Source organism: Stenella coeruleoalba (genome assembly GCF_951394435.1).
Source record: "Stenella coeruleoalba genome assembly, chromosome: 9".
NCBI classification, from domain to species: domain Eukaryota; kingdom Metazoa; phylum Chordata; class Mammalia; order Artiodactyla; family Delphinidae; genus Stenella; species Stenella coeruleoalba.
Genome location: NC_137155.1, coordinates 83,626,641 through 83,640,716, shown reverse-complemented (window position 1 = coordinate 83,640,716; position 14,076 = coordinate 83,626,641). Strand labels below are relative to the sequence as shown.

The following is a 14,076-nucleotide window of genomic DNA, read 5'->3' as shown; positions in this document are numbered from 1 at the left end:
TGAAATAAATCAGACAGAGAAAAACAAATACTTCATTATTTCACTTATATGGGGAATCTAAAAAACAAAACAAATGAACAAACATAACAAAACAAACATAGTCATAGATACAGAGAAAAAACAGGTGGTTGCCAGAGGAAAGGGGGGTGGGTGGAGGAGAGAAATAGGTGAGGGGGATTAAGAGGTAGAAAATTCCAGTTACACAATAAATGAGTTATGGGTATGACATGTACAGTGTGGGGAATACAGTCAATAATTATGTAATATCTTTGTATGGTGACAGATGGTAACTGGACTTATTGTGGTGATCATTTTGAAATGTAGAGAGGGACTTTCCTGGTGATCCAGTGGTTAAGACTCCACGCTTCCACTGCAGGGGGCAGGGGTTCAATCCCCTGGTCGGGGAACCAAGATCCTGCATACCACATGGTACAGCCAAAACAAATAAATAAAAAAATTTTTTGAAGTTAATTTTTTTAAATGTATAGAAATATTGAATCACTATGTTGTGTACTGGGAACTAACACAGTGTTATAGGTCAATTATACTTCAAAACCAAATAAACAAACTCAGAAAAAGAGATCAGATTTGTGGTTACCAGAGGTAGGAGATGAATATTGAATAAAGGCAGTCAAAAGGTACAAACTTCCAGTTTTAAGATAAATAAGTGCTAGGGATGTAATGTACAACATTATATATATATATATATATTACATGTGTATATGTACATATATATGTGTGTGTATATATATATAATTAATACTGCTGTATGTTGTATATGAAAGTTATTAAGAGAGTAAATCCTAAGAGTTCTCATCACAAGGGAAATTTTTTTCAATTTCTTTAATTGTTTTATGAAGTGTAGTTGATTTACAACATTGTGTTAATTTCAGGTGTACAGCTAAGTGATTCAGTTATATATATATATATATATGTTTTCAGATTCTTTTCTATTATAGGTTATTGAATATAGTTCCCTATGCTACACAGTCAGTCCTTTTGTTTATCTATTTTATATATAGTAGTGTGTATTGCTAATCCCAAACTCCTCATTTATCCCTCCCCCCACTTTCCCCTTTACTTTTGTATCTATATGAGATGACAGATGTTCACTAAACTTATCATGGTAGTCATTTCATGATGTATGTAAGTCAAATTATTATGCTGTTTACCTTAAGCTTATACAGTGCTGTATGTCAATTATATCTCAATAAAACAGGAAAAAATAAAGATATGTACTAGAATATTCATAGAAACATTGTTTATGAAAGCCTAAAGGTAGAAAAAACAAATATGCCTAAACATAAAAATGGATACATTGGACTTCCCTGGTGGCACAGTGGTTAAGAATCTGCTTGCCAGTGCAGGGGACACGGGTTCGAGCCCTGGTCCGAGAAGATCCCACATGCTGCGGAGCAACTAAGCCCATGTGCCACAACTACTGAGCCTGTGCTCTAGAGCCCACAGGCCACAAATACTCAGCCCGTGTGCCACAACTACTGAAGCCGCACGCCTAGAGCCCATACTCCGCAACAAGAGAAGCCACCGCAATGAGAAGCCTGCGCATGGCAATGAAGAGTAGCCCCCGCTCACCTCAACTAGAGATAGCCCGTGCGCAGCAATGAAGACCCAACACAACCAAAAATAAATAAATAAATAATTTAAAAAATGGATACATTTAAATAATACCTACATTCATCAATAGAGATTAACTTTACAAATGTTACAGTTATTGAAAGAAACAACTCCAACTATATATGGCCATCTATGTAAGTCCTAAATAGCCAAAACTAAACAAGGATACATGCTTATATAGTAAGACTATAAATAAAAGCATGGATATTATTAACCCAAAGGTTAGGATGGAAGGTGGCTCCTTGAAGAGCACATTAAGGAGGGGTGTCTAAGGTCTTGGAATTATTTATTTCTTAACCTGGGTGATAGATACACAGAGATTTATTTATTATCCCTCACACTTTACATTATGTAATGTTCATTCTTTTTTGTTGACATATAACTGACATATAACGTTATGTAAGTTTAAGGTGTACAACATGTTGATTTGATCCATTTATATATTGCAGTAAGATTGCTACCATAGCATTAGCTAACACTCTGTTATGTTATGTAATTGTCATTTCTTTTTTGTGGTGAGAACAATTAATATCTAGTCTTTTAACAACTTTGAAGTTTATAATACAGTATTGTTGACTATGATCACTATGCTGTACATTAGCTCTCCAGGACTTATTCATCTACTAGTTCCCAGTTAATACCCTTGAACAACATATCCCCACTTCTCCACCCCCCACCTCTGGTAAACACCACTCTACTCCATTTTTTACAAGTTTGTCTTTTTTAGATTCCACATATAAGAGAGATCATACAGTATTTGTCTTTCTCTGACTTGTTTCACTTAGCACAATGCCCTTGAGGTCCATCCATGTTGTTGCAAATGGCAACACTCCATTCTTTTCGTAGCTGAGTAATATTCCAGTGTGTGTGTGTGTGTGTGTGTGCGTGTGTGTGTGTGTGTTTGTATAACATCTTATATATTGGGTTGGCCAAAATGTTCATTCGAAATCCAAATGAACATTTTGGCCAATCCCCCCAAAAATATATGTATATATCTCACAATTTCTTTATCCATTTATCCACTGATGGACACTTAGATTGTTTCCATATCTTGGCTATTGTAAATAATGCTGTAATGAACATGGTCTTTTTGAATTAATGTTTTCATTTCCTTCAGATAAATCCCAGAAGTGGAAATGCTGGATCATATGGTAGTTCTATTCTTAGTTTTCTTAGGCACCTCCATACTGTTTTTCATAGTGGCCACACCAGTTTACATTCCCACCAATGGTGCACAAGGGTTCCCTTTTCTCCACATCCTCGCCAACAGCTGTTGTTTCTAGTCTTTTTGATGATAGCCATTCTAACAGGTGTGAGGTGATATCTCACTGTGGTTTTGATTTGCATTTCTCTAATAATTAGTGATGTTGAGCATCTTTTCATGTGCCTGTTAGCCATCTGTATGTCTTCTTTGGGAAAATGTCTATTCAGATCTTCTGCCTGTTTTTAATTGAATTGTTTATATTTCTGCTATTGAATTGTATGAGTTCTTTACATATTTTGTATATGAACCCATTATCAGATGTATGATTTGCAAATATTTTCTCCCATTCGATAGGTTGCCTTTTTATTTTGTTGGTGGTTTCCTTTACTGTGCAGCTTTTTTTTTTTTTTTTTTTTTTTTTTTTGCGGTACACGGGCCTCTCACTGTTGTGGCCTCTCCCGTTGTGGAGCACAGGCTCCGGACGCGCAGGCTCAGCGGCCATGGCTCACGGGCCCAGCCGCTCCGTGGCATGTGGGATCTTCCCGGACCGGGGCACGAACCCGTGTCCCCTGCATCGGCAGGTGGACTCTCAACCACTGCGCCACCGGGGAAGCCCTGTGCAGCTTTTTTGTTTGATCTAGTCCCACTTGTTTATTTTTGCTTTTCTTGCTTTTACTTTTGGTGTCAGATTAAAAAATTTATCACCATGACCTATGTCAAGGAGTTACCACCTATGTTTTCTCCTAGGAATTTTATGGTTTTGGGTCTTACATTCAAGTGTTTAATTCATTTTGAGTTAATTTTTGTGTACAGTGTAAGATAGTCCAATTTTATTTTTTCATGTGGCTGTCCAGTTTTCCCAACACCGTTTATTGACGAGACTGTCCTTTCTCCATTGTATATTCTTGGCTCCTTTGTTATAAATTAATTGACCATATATGCGTAGGTTTCCTTTGGGCTCTATTCTGTTCCATTGGTCTATGTGTTTATTTTTATGCCAGTACCATACTGTTTCAGGAATTGTGATACCTCCGACTTTGTTCTTCTTTCTCAAGGTTGCTTTGACTATTCAGGGTCTTCTGTGGTTCCATACAAACTTTAGGATTTTTTCCTATTTCTGTGAAAAATGCCACTGGAATCTTGGTAGGGATTGCATTGAATCTATAGATGGCTTTGGGTAGTATAAACATTTTAACAATATTAATTGTTCCAATTCATGAACACGAGATATCTTTCCATTTGTGTCTTCTTCAGTTTCTTTTATTAATGTCTTATAGTTTTCATTGTATAGGTCTTTCATCTCCTTGGTTAATTTATTTCAAGTATTTTATTGTTTTTGATGCTACTGAATCAAAATGATTGTTTACTTCTTTTTCAGATGTTTTGTTGTTAGTGTATACAAATAATTGATTTTTGTATGCTGATTTTATATCCTGCGACTTTACTGAATTTGTTGATTAGTTCCAACAAACAGTGTTTTGGTTGAGTCTTTAGGGTTTTCTATATATAGGATCATGCCATCTGCAAATAGTGACAGTTTTACTTTTTGCTTTCTGATTTGGATGACTTTCATATCTTTGTCTGGCCTAGTTGCTCCTAAGTAGGACTTCCAGTACCATATTGAATAAGAGTGGTGAGAGTGGGCATCCTTGTCTTATTCCTGATCTTAGAGGAAAAGCTTTCAACTTTTCACTGATGAGTACAGTGTAAGCTGTGGGTTGATCATATTTGCCTTTATGATGCTGAGGTATGGTCTTTCTATACCAAATTTGTTGAGGGTTCTAATGATGAAAGGATGTATTTTGTCAAAAGCCTTTCCTGCATCTATTGAGATTATCATATGATTTTTATCTTTCGTTCTTTTAATATGATATATCACATTTGCATACGTTGAACCATCCTTGCATCCCAGAGATAAATCCCTCTTGGTCATGATGTATAACGCTTTTTTTTTTTTTTTGGCATATGGAAATTTATTACTATCATGTTTTCATCAACAAAACTTATGATCTAGGTCTTTCCTTCCTGCCTTTGTATAAGGCCAAAAGAGAGACATTGGCTACTTCGACAACCTTAAAGCGGACTCCAGGAATGTCACCAACAGCATGACCTTTGCGACCAAATCCAGCAACCAGAACTTCATCATTTTGCTCAGTAAAATTCAAACAACCATCATAGGGTACAAAGGCTGTGATTTTTTTTTTGCCATTCTTGATGAGCTGAATCCTGACACCCTTCCTGATGGCAGAATTTGGCTGTTTGGCTTCAACCCTACTTTTTCAAACACAGTTCCCTTGGCATGAGAAGCGCCTGCAAAAGGGCTGGCCTTCAGGGCTGTGCCCACATGGGCTTTCTTGTACTGTTTATCATGCCACTTCTGGTCTCGTCGGTGGCTACAGAGCTTCCTCGCAGTACGAAGACCGCGACACTTGCCCATCCTGCCGGTGCCACGGGCCTGAACGAAAGAGTATAACCCTTTTAATGTGTTTCTGCTCTAGGTTTTCGCTTTGTGGTTACCATGAGACTTACACAAGACATCTCAGAGGTAACACAGTGCATTTTAATTTGATAGCAGCTTGACTTCAGTCATCTATGAAAGTTTCACCCTTTTACTTCTCAGTTTTTATATTTTCGATGTTGCATTTTTATATTGCATATTCATTAACACGTTATGGTAGCTATTATTACTTTTAATACTCTTTTCCTTTCACCTTTATGCTAAAATTAAGTGGTTAACAAACTGTCCTATTACAGATTTAGTTTCTAGCTCTGATTGTATATTTATCTTTACCAGTGTGTTATATACTTTTGTATTTTTTTGTCACTGATTAGCTTCTTTTCATTTCAGCTCAAAGAACTCCTTTCAGCATTTCTTGCAAGGCAGGTCTAGTGGTGATGAACTCTCTCAGCTTTTGTCTAGAAAAGGCTTTATTTCTTCCTCATATCTGAAGGATAACTTTGCTAGATAGACCATTCATGGCTAGCAAGTTTTTTCTTTCAACCCTTTGAATATGCCATTCCACACTCTTGGCCTGTAGGGTTTCTGCTGAAAAACCCACTGATAGCCTAATGGGTGTTCCTTTGTAGGTTACAATCCTTTTTTCCCTAGCTGCTTTTAGAATTCTTTCTATATCCTGAGAAATATCAAAAATATAAAAAGGGAGAAGTAAAAGGGTAAAACTTTTGTAGATGACTGAAGTCAAGCTGCTATCAAATTAAAATGTACCGTGTTATCTGTTAGATGTCTTGTGTAAGCCTCATGGTAACTGCAAAACAAAAACCTAGAGCAGATACACATTAAAAGTGTTATACATCATGACCAATAGGATGATCTATTAGCATGTATTTGGGTGCCCAATTCTCTCCTCAGGTTTAGGAAATTCACAGCTATTATTTCTTTAAATAAATTTTCTGCTCCCATCTCCCTCTCTCTCTTTCTGGAACCCCAGTTATTATATTTGTCCTTTTGATAGAATACCATAGACCACGTAGGCTTTTTTCCACTCTTTTTGATACTTGTTTTCTTTTGTTTATTTGCCTCTAATTGGGTTATTTCCAAATTCCTAATCTCTAACGCACTTGTTCTGTCTTCCATTTGCTCTGCTCTACTGCAGATTCGACTGCATTTTTCATTTCATATATTGAGTTCTTCAGCTCCAGAATCTCTGTTTGGTTCATTTCTATCTCTTTTGGGAAATTTTCATTTTGATCTTTTTTTTTTTTTTTTTTTGAGATTTCATCAAACTGTCTTTGAGTTTTGTTGAGTTTCTTCAAGACAGCTATTCTGAATTCTTTTTTGGCTAGATCACAAAATTCTGTACCTTTGAGCTTTGTTGCTGGAGAATCATTATTTTCTTTTTGTAATGGTATGTTTCCTTGATCTTAAATGTTCCTTGTAGTTTTGCATTACTGCTCTCACATTTGAAATTAAGGAGATGCCACCTCAAACCTTTGTTAGTTGGTTTCTGATGGAGTATCCTGTTCAATGGTGTCGTTATTACCTGGGGTTTTATCTGTCTTTGTATTGGTACTCTTACTCCACTTCTCTTGCTCCCTCGTGTGGCAGGATTCTTAAGCTTTTAGGTCTTCTCTGATGCTTACAAGTCACCAGGCAGGCTCCTGGAAACCTCTCTTTTGTTTTCCAGAAGGTGGTGCTATAGCTTCAGTTTATGGTTTCTCCCTTGTCCACATTATGTGGCCTGTTTCTGAGTGTGCTTCCTAGCCACAGGAGCTTGCTTTCACTACTGCAGTAGGAAGCGTGCACATGGAGGTGCCACAGACTAGGGCGAGATGTGGGTTTAGCACTGGCCCATGGATCTAGTAGGGAGATCCTCAGGTGTGGCACTCCCAGGGGTTTGTGGGTGGACTTCCTGCTGAGTGCAATCAGCAGGAAAGGCATCACTTCTCTGCCTCTTACCCCATCTCCAGTCATGAAAGACCAACCTCAGTACTCTGGGTGCTATTGGAGAGAAACAGGTTTGTCCCACACAACTGAGGTAGCTGGGTACTCACCCCAAACTATCCTCCCCTACCCCTAACGAGGGAGAGGGTGCCGCCACTGGATACATCAGCCTGGTGCAGTGTTTCCTTGGGGGAGGGGACACTGGGAAAGTTCCTCTTACCACCCCCTCTTCTGTGACCAAACTTGTTTTGCTGTTGTTGTTTCTAGAATGGTGTGCTGGAATCTCCAATCAGGAAGGCTGGACTTCTGCGAATTCCCTCTCATGCATAAGTATCTGACCAGGTCAGTACTCTCCAGTTTCGGTATATATTTTTTTCCAATCATAGCAAGAGGGGGTTCTGGGCAGGTTCACTGGCTCCCCTGATTCTGCAGCCTATACAGAAATCTGTCTGTCTATTACTGGATGCACAGGTAGGTGAGACTCCTGGATCCCACAGCTCCCACAAAGGTGCTTTGGTTTGTGGATGGATGTCTATTCTGTTGTTTTAAAAAGGGGACAAAAAAGAGGAATGTTTTATGCTGCCATGATGCTGACATCACTCCCCTGATGTAATGTTCATTCTTTATGACATATTTCATAACTGGAAAAATATTGTGTAAACAACATGATATGATAAGGAGTTGATAGCTATCAGAGCTGCCACCTTCTGGGTACACAATGGGATTATCCTCTGGCTCTTTGTGGTTGGGTAAGGGCTAAATCATATAAAAATTGTAGACTACGGTGCAGAGTTTGGACTTTAGTACAAAGCAGCCACTGGTGGGTTTAGGAGAATGATGTGATGCGGATCACATTTTAAAGGGATCATTCTTGCTGCTGCATGGAGGATGTATTGTTGGGGGCAAGTGTGGAAACACAGAGCCCAGTTAGAGAACTGGTAATGGTGAGATGATGGTGACTTAAACTTCACTGATTACAGGCAAAATAGAAGTGGAATTTTTTGAATGCATTTTGCAGGTGTATCTGAAAGGACTTACAGAAAAGTGGGGAATAGGGGTTGAAGGAAAGAGGGGGATTGTAGATGATCACTGTTTTGGGTTGAACAACTGAATATATGGTAGGGCCATTTACCATAATGGGAGCAAATGAAGGATTAACAGGTATGAAGAGAGGGAATGGAGCTTATTGTTCTCTGTATTAGCTTTAGACAGCTATGTGCACATGTTAAATAAACCACTAGAGAGACAACCCCATCCCTCAAGGGAATGCCCAGAGCCAAAGATGTATATATTTGGGAGTCAGTAGCATACAAATGATATTTAATTCAAAGGACTAGATGAGATCATTCAGAGAGAGAATATACATAGAATAAAAGAGTGAAGACAGGAGAAAAACCAGGTTAGTATGCAGTCATAGAAGCCGAAAGAAGAAAGCGTGTTTTGAATGCTGTTGAGAGGCTGAGTGAGATATTAAATGATAGTATTTGACAAATGGAGCTAACTGGCAGCTTTGACAAGGGAAGTTTCGACGGAGTTCTGTGTGGTGGTGGGGAACGGGGGAGGCAGATGGAGAGGGTCGAGGAGAAAGTGGAAGAAAATGGAGAAAGAGAATGAAGGGAATTTTGGTAAGTTTCCCTCTGAAGGGGAGCCAAACTGGGCTTGGAGGAGGTATGTGGTGAAGGCAGATTTTCTTTTTTTAGGATAGGGGATACTAGAGTGTGTTTGTTTGCTGATGGTGATTCAGGAGTGAGGAAGAAGCTAGTGATGCAGGAGACGAAGAGGTTAATACACCAGGGAAGAGAGGGTTCTGATCCAGGGCAAAATGGAGGGGCTGTCCTTTCACTAGAAGAGAGATCCTCCATCCAAGGATGGAAAGGCAGGTAGATGTTGGTTTTAATGATGAAACTACGAGGGAGGGAGTGCTCCTTGATTGTGGCTCTTTTCATTGAGTTATGAGCAAAATAAGTGGAATAATATTTGATGGAACTGAATAAGGACCCCACTGCACATCAAAAAGATTCCCATGAAACAATAAATTAATGAAAATCAATCAACCCCTATATATTTCTTGGTTAATCTTAAGATTTAAGGGTAAAGAATGAATTCTATAAGCATGTAAGTAGAAAATAAAATTACAAACAAAGCAAAAAGGCAGGTTGTACTTCTGGTCCAGCCATGATGGAATAGCTAATATCAGATGAATTCTCCTGCTGAAAACAACTATAAAAGATGTACAATGTACATTTAAAAACTGTTTAAAATATTTAGAGAATATGTAACTCAGGCAGGACTTGAGGGGCTACAATATGTGAAACAAAGGAAACATAGTGAGGTGGACTTCATATTTCCCCTGGCTTTTCCCTTGAGGGCATTTGCTATTTCACAGTAAAGCAGAGGAAAAGAATCCTAGTAGAAAACAGCAGATAGAATGTTTAATTCAGAGATGACACAATCATATATACAGAAAAGAATCAGTTATCATAATTAATAAATGCATTAACAAGGTCACTAGATACAAGATGGATATTAAAAAATCAATTGTCTTTCTATATACCAGCAACAAAAAATTAGACAATGGAATTTCAGAAGATGTGCTGGCTTTGACTCACAGATATAGAGAACAAACCAGGGGCTACCAGTGGTGAGAGGGGAAAGGGGGAGGGGCACTTTAGGAGTGAGGGGGGAAGGGGTTATTCTGGGATTATATGAAATCGTGTGTGAAACCTCTCAAAATTGTAAAGCACTGTAGAATTTAAAGAATCTTTCATTTAATTTAAAAATTGGGCTGACTTCGTATTATGACCAATATGTGATGTCAGAAAATAAAACATTGTCTAACAAGTTTTGAGGGGAAATGTTATTTATTTATTTATTTTTGGCTGCGTTTTGGGTTTTCGTTGCTCTGCGCGGGCTTTCTCTAGTTGCGGTGAGCAGGGGCTACTCTTTGTTGTGGTGCACAGGCTTCTCATTGCCGTGGCTTCTCATGTTGTGGAGCACGGGCTCTAGGCCTGTGGGTTTCAGTAGTTGTGGCATGCGGGCTCTGTAGTTGTGGAGCACGGGCTCTAGGCACACGAGTTTCAGTAGTTGTGGCACGCGGGCTCAGTAGTTGTGGCTCACGGGCTTAGTTGCTCCGCGGCATGTGGGATCTTCCCAGACCAGGGCTCGAACCCCTGTCCCCCGCATTGGCAGGTGGATTCTTAACCACTGCGCCACCAGGGAAGCCCAAGGGGAAATGTTTATGATGTGCCAAATTTTCTTTTTCTTTGAAGCAACAGAAAGACAATCTTAAATATGCAAGACTGTGCTAGTTTTAATGGTGAAACTATGAAGGAGTGCTATTTTCCACTAAAAACTATTTGATTTTGTACTTCAGCTGCAAGATGAATCAAGACAGAGAATTCATGAATGCTAAAGACATAGTTTGAAAAAAACTGGCAGTGAGCATCAAATGATCTAAAAACAAGTAACTTTAAGATGTCATTAAGTGTATTCATAAAATATACCTTTTAGGCATATACGGACAAAACAACTGGACAAAAATAGTAGGTAGGTTATAACAAAAGTGGAAGATAGAAGATAATTTTCTCAAACATACTACCATTTCATTATTGACATTAGTCTTTAGAGAATTATAGACTTAAGTATATTTTAGCTTTTTATTGAAGTGTAATATGCATATATAAATATGTACATATCATAAGTATACAGCTCACTGAATTTTCTCTAGGTGAACACACCTTGCAACTATCCTAGACACCAAGAAATAAAAACCTTGTTAGAAGCTCAGGAAGTTAAGCATAATTTTTAAAATAACTAGTAATAACTGGTAGAACAAAATGAAAGACACCAACCTACCCTCCAAAAAGTGTAATTATTAAAGGAACTACAATTTACTAAATAAACAGAAGAGGGCACATGTGAACTGTGAAATACAGTAAGCTGTCAAATCCTTATCCTTGCCTGTTATTGCTAGTCCAAGAAAAAAACAGAACATTTCCAAATGAATGGCAAATGGAAGATAACATAGAAACAAAGCCAACATATAAAGGTAACATAGAATAAAAATCATAACATTTCAGCCAATAAAAAATCCCTCCCCAAAATGAAGCAGAAGGAAACATGCACAATAACCAAACTGAATTAAACATTTGCGGATACGAAAAACACCTAGTTGCAAATTCAAAAACTCAATCCCTCCCCCCCAAAAAACAAAACAAAACAAAACAAAACCCAAGATAACATAAAATGAGAGTCTTGCAATAATGGTGGAAGAGTTTGTTTGGGCCAATCCTCCTACAAATAAGAGCTATGAAATTCCTATCAAAATATAAAAACAACCACTTGAAGGCACTAGAGAACAACCAAAAGGAAGAAGAAACAAGAGGGGGGGTTGACACTTGGGAAAAGAGACCAGACTGGGTAAGTTTTCTCTTTTGATGGCTTTTAGACTAAGGGAAGCCCATAGTCCTCCTCCAAGGGAGCTACTAAAACTTAGATGGAGGTCCAGCAGTTAAGAGTCAGCGGTTGAGACTCCACGCTTCCACTGCAGGGGCCGCGGGCTCAGTCCCTGGTCAGGGAACTAAGATCCCACATGCCATGCCATGTGGCCAAAAAACAAACAAAACTTAGATGGAATCTCACAATCTTAATAGCTTGAAGAATCAAAGGACAGAGTTTGAGGCACCACAGCAGATATTAAGATGGGAGTTGTTAATATTCAGTTGTGTTTCCCCAAAATTCAAATGTTGAAGTCCTAATCCACAGTGTTTCGGAATGCGACCTTACTTGGAAATAGGGTCATTGCAGGTACATTTAGTTAAAATGAAGTCATACTGGAGAAGGGTGGGCCCCAATTTGATAGGACTGGTATCCTTACAAAAGGGCGAAACTTGGACACAAACACACTCAGGCAGAGTGACACGTGAACATTGGAAGGTAACTGCAAGAACAAATTTTCAAATTTTTCTGAGCATCAAAAAAATTTTAAAGAGAAAAGGAAACATACTACACAGAGAAAGGAACATATTAAATAAAACAAAATGCACAGTAAATATAACATTAAAATAGATATTAAATCAAATCTGTCACTCATTTCAATGCGTGTAAATGGAAACTTACCTATTAAAAAGATTTTCAGATTGATTCACAAAGCACAACCCTACTCTGTGCTCAGGAGATACAACTAAATCAAAGTGATTCAAAATGGCTAGAACGAGGGAGATGTGTAAAGGTATAGCAGGCAAATAAGACAATAAGAAAGCGGAGACTGTGATCATGATATCAGAAGATGTTGAATCTGGACAAAAAGCATTAAATGAGACAGCAGAATACTTGATAATGCCAAGAGCTTAATTCACAATGATAATACCTCAGTTGTGAATATATGTAACACAAATAGCACAGAAACTATCTGTATAAATCAGAAAGTTAAGGATATACATACATAAAACCGCAGCAAAACTAGGAGATAGCACTTTTGGTCCAACACAGGACGCAGGTCAAATGGACAAAAAATAAGATTATAGAAAATCTAACCAGCATAATCAATATATAGAATACATATATCATGTTAACAGGGTCCCACCTCAAGGGCATGCCAGGCGTTTCTGCTTTTCTGCCTCAGAGCCTTCTGAAAGGCACTGAAATCTGCTGATATGGACTGAATGCTTGTATATTCCACCAAATCCATAGGCTGAAGCCCTAACCCTCAGTTTCATGGTATTTGGAGGTGGGGCCTCCGGAGGTAATTAGGTTTGGATGAGGTCATGAAGGTGGGGTCTGCATGATGGGATTAGCGACTTTATAAGAGAGAAACCGGAGAGCTTGTGCCCTCCCTCCCTTTCTCTCTCTCTCTCTCTCTACTGTGAGATGACGCAGTGAGAAGTTGGCTCCCCGCAAGTCAGCAAGACAGTCTCCACCAGAACCTGACCATGCTGGCACTCTATTCTCAGACTTCCAGCCTCTAGAACTTGAGAAAATACTTTTCTATTGTTTAAGCCACCTAGTCTATGATATTTTGTTATTGAGTTGACTAATATACCTGCTCAGCACATGAGCTAGCCTAGAAGAATGGAGAAGAGAATTAATGCCCCAGTGCCTTTCATCAACCATGGTGGATGAGAGCTGGTGGATAAAAGTGAGAGTTACAGAGTTGCAGAGGCTAAGTTCCTGGGGAGTATGGCTGAGAGGTCAGGGCACCCTTCCTCCACCCAGCCCAGGCTCATAGTATAGAGGCTCTACCACAAGCACAGCCAGTGAAGAATATCAGAGTCCCAAGTGCCCTTGCTCCAGCTTGCTCACAGGGCAGACTCTCCATGCCGAGAGGCAAGCCACCTACCCAGCTCCCTGCACCTAAAGCAGGGTGTCTCTCCAAAAGAAGCCAGTTCCAGAGATTTTGCCAAGAGGGAAAGACAGTCTACAGGATTAGAGAGCATCCAAGCTCTCCCCAAAAGAACTGACTTTATTTGAAATAGTGCGAGAACATTCAAGCCTAAGGACACTCTCAAAAACAATGGAGATTTTGCGGGTGAGCAACTAAGAGGAGGCTGGTAGCTTCATTAGAGCAACATACTAAATCGTGGGCCAGCTAGCCTAACCATAAAAAAATCAGGGAAAGAGACAGCTACAAAAAACACTTCTGAAGTCAGAACAAACCTCAAAGACCTGCCTCAAAAACAACCCCTGCAAACTGGCCTGATGTAATCAGGTCAGACTGAGGAGTAATGTATACCCCAGGGCATTGAAAGCAATAGACCAATCAGCTGACAGTGAGTGAGCCTAACAGCTGGTGAAATAGAGACAGTCCAAGGGAGTCCTGCAAAAGCCATGGTCAGAC

The 14,076-nt window shown here is 39.1% G+C and overlaps 1 pseudogene across 1 annotated transcript; it reads right to left on the bottom strand.

Annotated features, from left to right (window-relative positions):
- Positions 1 to 4,561: 4,561 nt before the first annotated feature.
- LOC307191534 (small ribosomal subunit protein uS12-like) lies at positions 4,562 to 5,309 on the bottom strand (annotated as a pseudogene). Its single transcript has one exon. The product of its transcript is annotated as a small ribosomal subunit protein uS12-like (transcript).
- Positions 5,310 to 14,076: the final 8,767 nt, after the last annotated feature.